This window comes from Scyliorhinus torazame, chromosome 6 (genome assembly GCF_047496885.1).
Source record: "Scyliorhinus torazame isolate Kashiwa2021f chromosome 6, sScyTor2.1, whole genome shotgun sequence".
Classification (NCBI taxonomy): domain Eukaryota; kingdom Metazoa; phylum Chordata; class Chondrichthyes; order Carcharhiniformes; family Scyliorhinidae; genus Scyliorhinus; species Scyliorhinus torazame.
In genome coordinates this window covers 316,996,197-317,005,508 of record NC_092712.1, presented here as the reverse complement: position 1 = coordinate 317,005,508, position 9,312 = coordinate 316,996,197, and the positions used below count along the sequence as shown (strand labels likewise).

Sequence of the window (9,312 nt, the reverse complement as noted above, 5' to 3'; positions counted from 1 at the left end):
TCCAGAGCTCCTCACCACATTCAACTTCACTCCCAGACCCTTGTATTACACTGAACGGTGGCCTGAATAGATTGACCCTGAATAAGGTTAATACAATGAGACTCCCTTTTTTTTGTATAAAGTGTGCGTCTCGGCGCACCTTTAACCCCCGTTCACGGTGTCGAAAAAGCGAACCGTTTTAAACCCGTTGCTGTCCATTCAATGTCGGGGTGCGGGTTGAGCAGGAGGCAGTTCTCAGCTGCTCCCACACGAATCCCTCTGTGAGTCTGTGCCACTCTCTGTGCAGAGTCAGGAAAAGCAGCAGTTTAATTACTGCTCAGCAGAGATTGGTAGATTAAATAAATCAAGATTGATGGGACGGCAATAATGGAATTCACATTATCTAAACAAGCCGCTCTTTTCTCTTCCCCACTGTGGGGAATGATGTTGGGCGAGGAATTTGGATGGGCTGGACCGCAGGTGCTTAGATCTGGGGCTGATCCGGGAGGGCGAGGATAAAGTGATGCTTCGAAATATAAAGAGGCGATGCAACGAACTTCCCAATTGCGTGTCCGCTCCACAACCAATATAAGGAGCCCCGAGTCAAATATTTGTAGGAAACGTGTTTATATTGATAGTAGTTTGGCAGTAGGGGAGAGTGGGAGGCTATTTGGGGACACGCTCCAATCTCTTCCCAATGTCTTCTTACCCATTCAAGGAATTCTAGCACAATATTCTCACCCCCCCTTGCCTCAAGTTTTTCCCCTAAAGTTCCCTCTGGGGGTTTCAATAACTCCAGGGCCTTCCTCCTAATGCGAACACGCATAGATCCATTTGCAGGTCAGTCCTGTACTGAACCTAACGCTGCATTTATTCATGTGGCTCACATAAAAATATTAATTGACCAGCCTTCAAGTTAAATAGTTTATCAAAAAAGCCTGCAATCAGCGATATACGAATGTGAAATGTGTGACTCAATATGATAGCTGTGATAGATGGATATATATTGGGGGTTTTTAATGTTAGATCATCACTTTGTTGTGGTCAAGGTTAACCCCCCCCCCCCTTCCCCACTGTAATTTCCGGCTAGCTGACACTGTATTTGGCGGGCTGCTCACCCACCTTGCGTGTAACATCTTCAATGCAACTATGAAGGACTTCAGGAGCGTGCGGAGGACAGCGACTGTATAACCCCAGTTGCAATCTTACTGGTTTCCAGCCGAGCGCCCGAACACTGTGACTCCCAGTCCACAGGCTCGCTATTGGCACGACCCTGAAGAGGGCTACTCAATCTGTCATAGACAGAGAAAGATTGCCCGGTAAGAACTGTCCCATGGGGTTAACTATGCGCTATCGAGCCTCATAAGGCGCAGCACTGAGACTGACACTCAAACGGATTGAGAACAGGCCAATGCATTTAATAACAGACCCGTGATACTGTGTTTTATACCAGCACCTCTTCATGGCGCTGGCCATGGCAAACATCAAAGTAGCAATCACAATTATATATATGTTCTGCAATTTGCGGATTAATAGATGAATACATCATATTTCTCAATAATGTGTTGACAGAGAAAGAACACACATTCCATATGACTTGTTTGTATCAATAATATATTGAGATTACCTGATGTAGGGTGTAGAGATTCGCTACAGAGATTGTTCACAATTTGCCATTGTTGATTTCTTTACAAGTATTGGTTGGAGAATTCGAACTGTCGGTCAAACCTTATTGACCTCAAAATGAAACCTTATTGATACCGAAGTTTGTGGAGACAAATTAAGTTGTTAACTTTTAACTTTGGTGCAGTGAACAAGATTTTGGCTCCTCCATGGTTCCAGTTCAGGAACACATTCACAATTGTTCAAACCAATAGCATAACCCAATTCAGAATGACAGCATCACAGCGGTATTACACTTCATATAGCTCGCCTGTGGTTACCAGATTACAAGACCCAACATTGGTAGAAGTGAAAGAGGGGCTGACTCATTCTTGTTCACCTTAACAAGGCTCTGATCAGAAAGATTCAGACAAAGGATTTCGGAACTGATGTTTATTGAGAATAAAACGACGCTGGGTTGCTGAGGATATGTGGACAAGGTGAGAGAGGTCTCTGCCTTTGTTTTTGCAGATGTTCTAGCAGGAAACTTACTGTAATAAGTTTAGGCAAAAAGGTAGAAGTTAGAGGGCAGCAATTCACTTCAGAATCTAGGCATGATTGCAATGTTTAAAGGATCATTCTAAAGATATGTTAAGTGGACAGGAACGATTGCTACAAGCCAGGAAAGGACAGTGGAAATGATTTGCAGAAGATGTACCCAGAATGGCAGGAAAAGAACACATCAGAACATGCTGGAAACCCACAACAGGCCAGGTAGCATCAATGGAGAGAACTCGTTAGCATTTCAGGTTAACCACTGCCCAGTGTTTCCAGCATGTTTTTGTTTTACTTTCACACAACCGTCTGCAATGTTTCATGTGTTGTTTTTTGGAGAACTATCTAATTGTTTCCAGGGATCGACTGAAGTGAGAACGAGACAGGGAATGTACGTGTTATATTGTTACACAGACTTAAACAAGTGGAACAGGATTATTACTTGTTCTTTCAGTGTGCAAGCTTCGGAACGAGGTTTAATTTGTCAAGAAGTGAGTGAGTATTGTCGCTGAGCTTTACGAAGTGTATTATCGCCGATAAACTGCGATGTTTTCATTCTGAATTGAGTTATGCTATTAGTCTGAACATTGTGAAATGTGCTCCTGTTATTCTGAGACGCGTTCTTCCTCTCTGATAATGAAGTCTTACTGTGCTCACCCCAGTCCAACGCCGGCATCTGCACATCTGATAATGAAGTTCGCGGTTTTTGCAGTGTTCCCTGCACAGAGGCAGGCGGTGTGGTGGAACTAGCCAGAGGGAGAGAGAGTGCTGAAAATACTCAGCACCAGTCTTTGATTGAGATTTTCAGCAGTCCCAGTTTTGTTGTTTTCCTGGGCACTGTTTGCCACCCCCCCCCCCCCCCCCCGTCTTGTTCAGTAACTGGCATCTTTTAAAACAGCGGAGGGAGAAACGGGGGGAATTTTGAATTTGAGTTTATGTTTGGGATAAAAGCAAAAAGTGCTGGATAAACTCAATAAGTCTGGCAGCGTCTGTGGAGAGGAAAACAGAGTTAACGTCCGAGTCCCGGGCCGGGGTCGCGGGGGGGGGGGGGATGGGGGGGGCGGGGGGGGGGGGTGGACAGTGGTTAGCACTGCTGCCTCACAGCACCAAGGACCTGGGTGAGTGACCAGGCGCTGTGTACCCTCCCCTACACCCCCCCCCCCTTCACTAACCAATCCACTTCATAGCCAGTGTGAGTGTGGATCAATGTATTGGTGCAGAAACATGTCCTGCCTTCAGCCTGTGGAGCCAGCTGAATGTAGCAAACAGCTGGAGGCATCTGGCAATGTTAGTTCGACAGGGAGATGAGCGCAGCTACTGGCAGCAGAACACAGATTAAAAGTGAGGTGTCACAAAAACTGATTGGTGATTCCTTGGCGGGGGGGGTGGGGGGGCTGAAGCAGATGAGCAATCTTCTGGATGTTTTAACCTGCGAAAATGGTTTGGTCCTCCATCACTCCTGGGCACCCCCCCCCCCCCCCCCACAGCTACAAGGGCCAATGTTGACACATGACCTCTTGCCCATTCCAGCCAGTAAGGGCAGCTGACCTATGGATCTCTGCCATCCTCGTTTTAATGCCAACAGAATATGCCATTCAAGATTCCTGCAAGATTAGCCATTGCTCTACCTCCCCACCCCCGCCCCCACCTGCAACTCCAGCACAACCTGGTTGAGAAGCCGAGTAGCCCTCAGTTGAACTTGGATCCTGGTCATCGGTCTTGGACTCGGTCAGACTGCAGAGGGCGCCGGTCACTGCGTTTCCCAGGGTGGAAATGTGGGTATTGTCTCTCTCCGCCGCAGCATGGCCGGGATGGAGGGGGGGGGGGGGGGAGCTAAACTGGATAGTTCTTTCAAAGTGCCGCCGCACGGATGATGGGCCGAATGGCCCTCCTGTGCTGTCTGATTATCTGATTCTGTCAGCCGGTTTCTCCGATGGAGATAGAGGATAAGACGTAAAAGCTGCTGCCAGGCACCCCCTGGCAGGGTAAGGATCCAGCTGTTCCCAAACCCCACTTCAAATCAATAAACCCAACCCCCAGGTGCCTGTCTGGGTGACAGGTTCAGGGCGTTTCATTACCTTGTGCTCTCAGAGATGTGATTGTTGGTATCACTGGAGACTGAGCGGCTTTTGAAAAGGTTTGACTGAACGTTTGAGTAACACTCAACTATTTCCATTTACAGTTCTTTTTCTGATCAAGGTTCAATTGCTGACCTGTGCCCTGCCTCTCATTGTTCCATTTGATTGTGGAAAAATGATATGAAATTCACTTATTGTCACAAGTAGGCTTCAAATGAAGTTACTGTGAAAAGCCCCTAGTCACCACATTCCGGCGCCTGTTCGGGAGGCTGGTACGGGAATTGAATCGTGCTGCTGGCCTGCCTTGGTCTGCTTTCAAAGCCAGCTCTTTAGCCCTGTGCTAAACCAGCCCCTGTGAATGAGTGTGTGAGTGAGTGTGTATGAATGTGCATAAGTGAGCACTTGATGTGTCTGTGAGTGAGTGTGTGTGATGATTGTGTGTGTGTGCATATAAGGGTGAGGGTGTGGGTGTTTGTTTGTGACTGAGTATGTGAGTGTGTGTGAGTGTCTGGATGTGAGTGAGTGCATGTGTGTGTGTGAGTGTGAGAGCATGTGTGTGACTGTGGAAGTGTGTGTGTGTGAAGTGTGCATGTGTGTGTGTTAGTGTATGAGAGTGTGAGTGAGTGTGTGCGAGAGTGCATGTGTGAGTATGCATAAGTGTGAGTGAGTTGCATGAGTGAATGTGTGTGAAGTGTGAGTGAGTGTGTGTGTTAGTGTATGAGAGTGCGAGTGGGTGTGTGTGAGAGCGCATGTGTGGGTAAGTGCGTGTGAGTGAATGTGTGTGTGAAGTGTGAGTGACTGTGTGTGAGAGTGTGTGCTAGTGTATGAGAGTGTGAGTGGGTGTGTGGAGAGTGCATGTGTGAGTAAGTGTGTGTGAGTGAATGTGTGAGTGAGTGTGTGTGAGTGTGTGCAAAAGAGAGATAGTGTGTGTGCATAAGAGGGTGAGTGTGTGAGAGTAAGTGGTAGAATATGTGAGTGTGTAAGTGTATGAGTGTGAGCAAGTGCATGTGTGTGTGAGTGTATGTGCAAATGTGTGTGAAGTGTGAGTGTGTGTGAGAATGTGTGAGTTTGTGTGTGTTAATGTGTGAGTGAGTGTGTGGGGGAGTGCATGTGTGAGTCTGAGTAAGTGAGTGAGTGAATGCATGACTGAGTGTGGGAGTGAGTGTGCGAGTGTGTGAAGTGTGTGTGTGAGTATGTGTGTGTTAGTGTATGAGAGTGTGAGTGCGTGTGTGGGAGAGTGCACGTGTGAGTGAATGTGAGTGTGTGTGTGTGAGAGAGTGTATGTGTGTACATGGGTGAGTGTGAGTGAATGTGAGTCGCTGTGACTATGTGTGTGTGAGTGAGTGTATGAGAGTGAGTGAGTGTGTGAGAGTGAGTGAGTGTGAGAGTGAGTGAGTGTGTGTGTGTGTGTAAGTGTGAAGTTTGTGTGAGTGTGTGTGAGAGAGTATGTGTGCATTCATGAGTATGAGCGAATGTGTAAGTCCATGTGCGTGTGTGTGAATGACTGTGTCAGTGAGTGTGTGAGTGATGACTGTGTGAGAGTGAGTGAGTGTGAGAGTGTGTGAGAGTGAGTGAGTGAGTGTGTGTGAGTGAGTGAGTGAGTGTGTGAGTGAGTGTGTGAGTGAGTGTGTGAGAGTGAGTGTGTGAGTGAGTGAGTGAGTGAGTGAGTGTGTGTGTGAGTGAGTGAGTGTGTGAGAGTGAGTGAGTGTGTCTGTGTGTGAGTGAGTGAGTGTGAGAGTGAGTGAGTGTGTGGGTGAGTATGTGTGAGTGAGTGAGTGTGTGAGTGAGTGAGTGTGAGAGTGAGTGAGTGAATGTGTGAGTGAGTGTGTGTCTGTGTGAGTGACGTGTGAGTGAATGAGTGTGTGAGTGAGTGTGTGTGTCTGTGTGTGAGTGACTGTGAGAGTGAGTGAATGTGTGAGTGAGGGTGTGTGAGTGAGTGAGTGTGTGAATGTGTGAGTGAGTGTGTGGCTGTGTATGTGTCTGTGTGAATGGGTGTGTGAGTGAGTGTGTGCGTCTGAATGAGTGTGTGTGTCTGAGTGAGTGTGTGTGAGAGTGAGTGAGTGTGAACCCAGACAGGAATTGTTCAATTGATGTCCGGGAGTCTGGAGGTTGTGCAGACACAGACCGCGAGTCAGACAGCCCAGGGAAAGTGCCTGGTTATTGTGGACACAGCCCAGCTCAGCATCGCTCACACACAGCTATGGAAATGTGTGTGGAGCCAGAGTAAGAGTGTCTCTCTCTGCACGGTGCCACTCTCTCGAGTCGAGGAAGATTTCTTTTGGGACGATGACATTGGGAAACATTTGCAGATTGCGCTGGTTTCTCCATCCACTTAACTCCCCCATGTGCCCGGGAATTCATTCTCTCACACCTGGCCAAGGCGGGTGGGGGGCAGAGTTGACAGTGTTGCTTTATTCAAGCAGCTGATGAAGCAGGTCAGAATTCCTGTTCACCATTTCACACACACTCTCTTGCAGAAGAATACATTTTGCACCATCAGGGGAACGGTGACAGGAATTCTTCACCCCCTTTGACAGAAAGGAAGTATTTGCGACGGTGGGGAGCTTGATGCGTCCAGACTGAAATGACAAACACATGGGGCTGCTTCAGCATTTTGAGCCTCACCGGCCTCCGCTGAACCTCCGCTTGGTTGTGTCTAAAAGTGACAGAATCACAGAATTTGCAGTGCAGAAGGAGGCCATTCGGCCCATCGAACCTGCACCGGCCCTTGGAAAGAGCACCCTACCTAACCCCACACTTCCACCCTATCCCCTAACCCCACCTTACCGTACCTTTTTGGGGGGGACACGAAGAGGCAATTTAGCATGGCCAATCTCTGGACTGTGGGGGGAAACCGGAGCACCTGGAGGAAACCCACGCAGACACGGGGAGAACATGCAGACACCGCACAGACAGTGACCCAAGCCGGAATCGAACCTGGGACCCTGGTGTTGTGAAGCCATTGTGCTAACCATTATGCTACTGTGCTGCCCAGAAGGCCCAGTGTCAAAAAAAAGCTAACCTGGAGTTCCACTTAGCTCCACACTGGGAAACCCCAAAGATCAAGGAAGTCACAGACGCAGGAATATATTACTCAGTTATTAGCAGTTTAGCACCAATGTAATCGACATTTCCACCTCCTTTACATTTCCACTGGACAGGTTGCATTTGGGGCAAATTGCGGTTGAGCAAGAGGTGTGTGTGCACTGGAGATGGGGTCAGATTTATACTGTAACCCCCCCCCCCCCCCCCCCGCCCAGACTACAGTATAAATCTGACCCCATTTGCAATTTCTCTCCATCTTTGACAAAGAGTCACCCAGCCTCGAAACGTTCACTCCCTCCTCTCTCCACAGACGCTGTCACACCTGCTGAGATTGTCCAGCATTTTCTATTTTTGATTCAGATTCCAGCATCCGCAGTCATTGGCTTTTCGAGATGTGTGTGCGCACTGCTGCTGGCTGCGAGCGTTCAACTCCCACTGATATAGATGTCTGGCTCCCTCATGTGGTTGAATCACTTTGTTCTTTTACCGATTGATGACGGGACTGAGCTGCCCACAACATAGAATCATAGAAACGGAGAATTCCTGCAGAGTAGAAGGAGGCCATTCAGCCCATCGAGTCTGCACCGACCCCCTGAAAGAGCACCCTACCCATGCCCATTCCACCGCCCTACCCCGTAACCCCACCTCACCTGCACATCACTGGACACTAAGAGACAAATTATTTATTATTGTAAATCCACCTAACCTGCACATCTTTGGACTGTGGGAGGAAACCGGAGCACCCGGGGGGAAACCCACGCAGACACGGGGAGAACGTGCAGACTCCGCACAGTTACCCGAGGCCGGACTCGCACCCGGGTCCCTGGCGCAGTGCCTTTTGCTTTTAGATAATTATCAGAAACCTATATTACTCCAACCTGTACAAATCACCGAAGACACAAGAACAGGAAAACAAGTTTATTTTAAGTGTTTCTTTAAAAATCCTTGTCCCAGACAATGCATCATTGAAATATGGAAGAGAGCAGATGATAACACCAAACACTTTATCAAAGTCCATTGGTCAGGTCAGGACAGGAGCACACAGGAATGTGGAGGTGAGCTTACAATCAGATCAGCTGTGATCCCATTGAATGGCGGGACAGGTTTGAAGGGCAGAGTGGCCTCTCCTGCTCCTAATTCGCACGTTGGGTTATTTTCCGGATCAGAAACAATTAATTGTGCTAAATGATCAGCACCTATCCCAAAGGCGTGTTTCAGCATACAGGGTAGCAAACCCCCTCCCCCCCCCCCCCCCCCCCCCCCACCCTCTAATCTGGAACAGCCCTCGGGGGTCAGGTGGCTGCTTCACAACCAACGTGCGCTGATCTTCAAAGGCAACTTGCTTGAGAGTCCGATTTCCTGGAGAGTTAAATAGAAGATGGGCAGATGAATAATGTGAGTTTGGATTAATAACAGTAACTTCATTTAAAGCCTACTTGTGACAATAAGCAATTTTCATTTCATTTCAACATGGGCTTGAACTGCCGTAATCTTTACTAAATCCCTGCTGCAAATCCACACACAGGTGCACTGTCCTTTTGCGGGACACTGGATGTACATAAACCCCTCACTCCCCTACCTAATGGGAAGATGGTGGTAATGTCACTGGATTGGTCATCCCCAGGCTAATGGCCAGGGACCATGGGTTCGAATGTGTCCTTTAGGGAAGGAAATCCACCCTCTTTATCTGGTCTGGCCTACATGTGATTTCAGACCCACAGCAACACGACTGACTCTGAAATGACTGAGCAGTTACTTAGTTCAAAGGAAATCAGGTATGGGCAACAAATGGCGGCCTTGCCAATGACACTCACATCGCATGAAAAACAAACTTGTGTCTTGTGACCAGTAGTTGCAGGTACATCTGGTTATGTGTTATCATTGATTTTGGGTTGTTACAGGACTAGTTGTGATACTCTCCCCATGATTGTAACGCCCTCACCCCCCAACTCAGGCCAACACCAATTGGCCAGTTGTGCTCGCCATTGCACAAGGCACAAAGTGCATAATGAGCCAATCAGAAGTTCCAGTTTCTGCAAATTGCATCTTTCCA

General features: G+C 48.1%; 1 protein-coding gene and 1 long non-coding RNA gene across 5 annotated transcripts in view; one reads left to right on the top strand and one right to left on the bottom strand.

The window, feature by feature from the left end:
- LOC140425628 (uncharacterized) overlaps positions 1-1,793 on the bottom strand; it is an 82,546-nt gene extending 80,753 nt beyond the window's left edge. The window contains exon 1 of the long non-coding RNA XR_011947912.1: positions 1,607-1,793. This is a non-coding gene — a long non-coding RNA (uncharacterized lncRNA). The remainder of the gene's footprint in view (positions 1-1,606) is intronic.
- LOC140425627 (cadherin-6-like) overlaps positions 1-9,312 on the top strand; it is a 260,191-nt gene that overhangs the window by 26,738 nt on the left and 224,141 nt on the right. The window contains exon 1 of one of the 4 annotated variants that reach the window (XM_072510135.1): positions 1,981-2,081. The exons of the other annotated variants lie outside the window; for them this stretch is intronic. The gene's annotated coding sequence lies outside the window, so the exon portion shown is untranslated. Of the gene's footprint in view, positions 1-1,980; positions 2,082-9,312 lie in introns of those variants that run through there. 4 annotated transcript variants of the gene reach the window in all.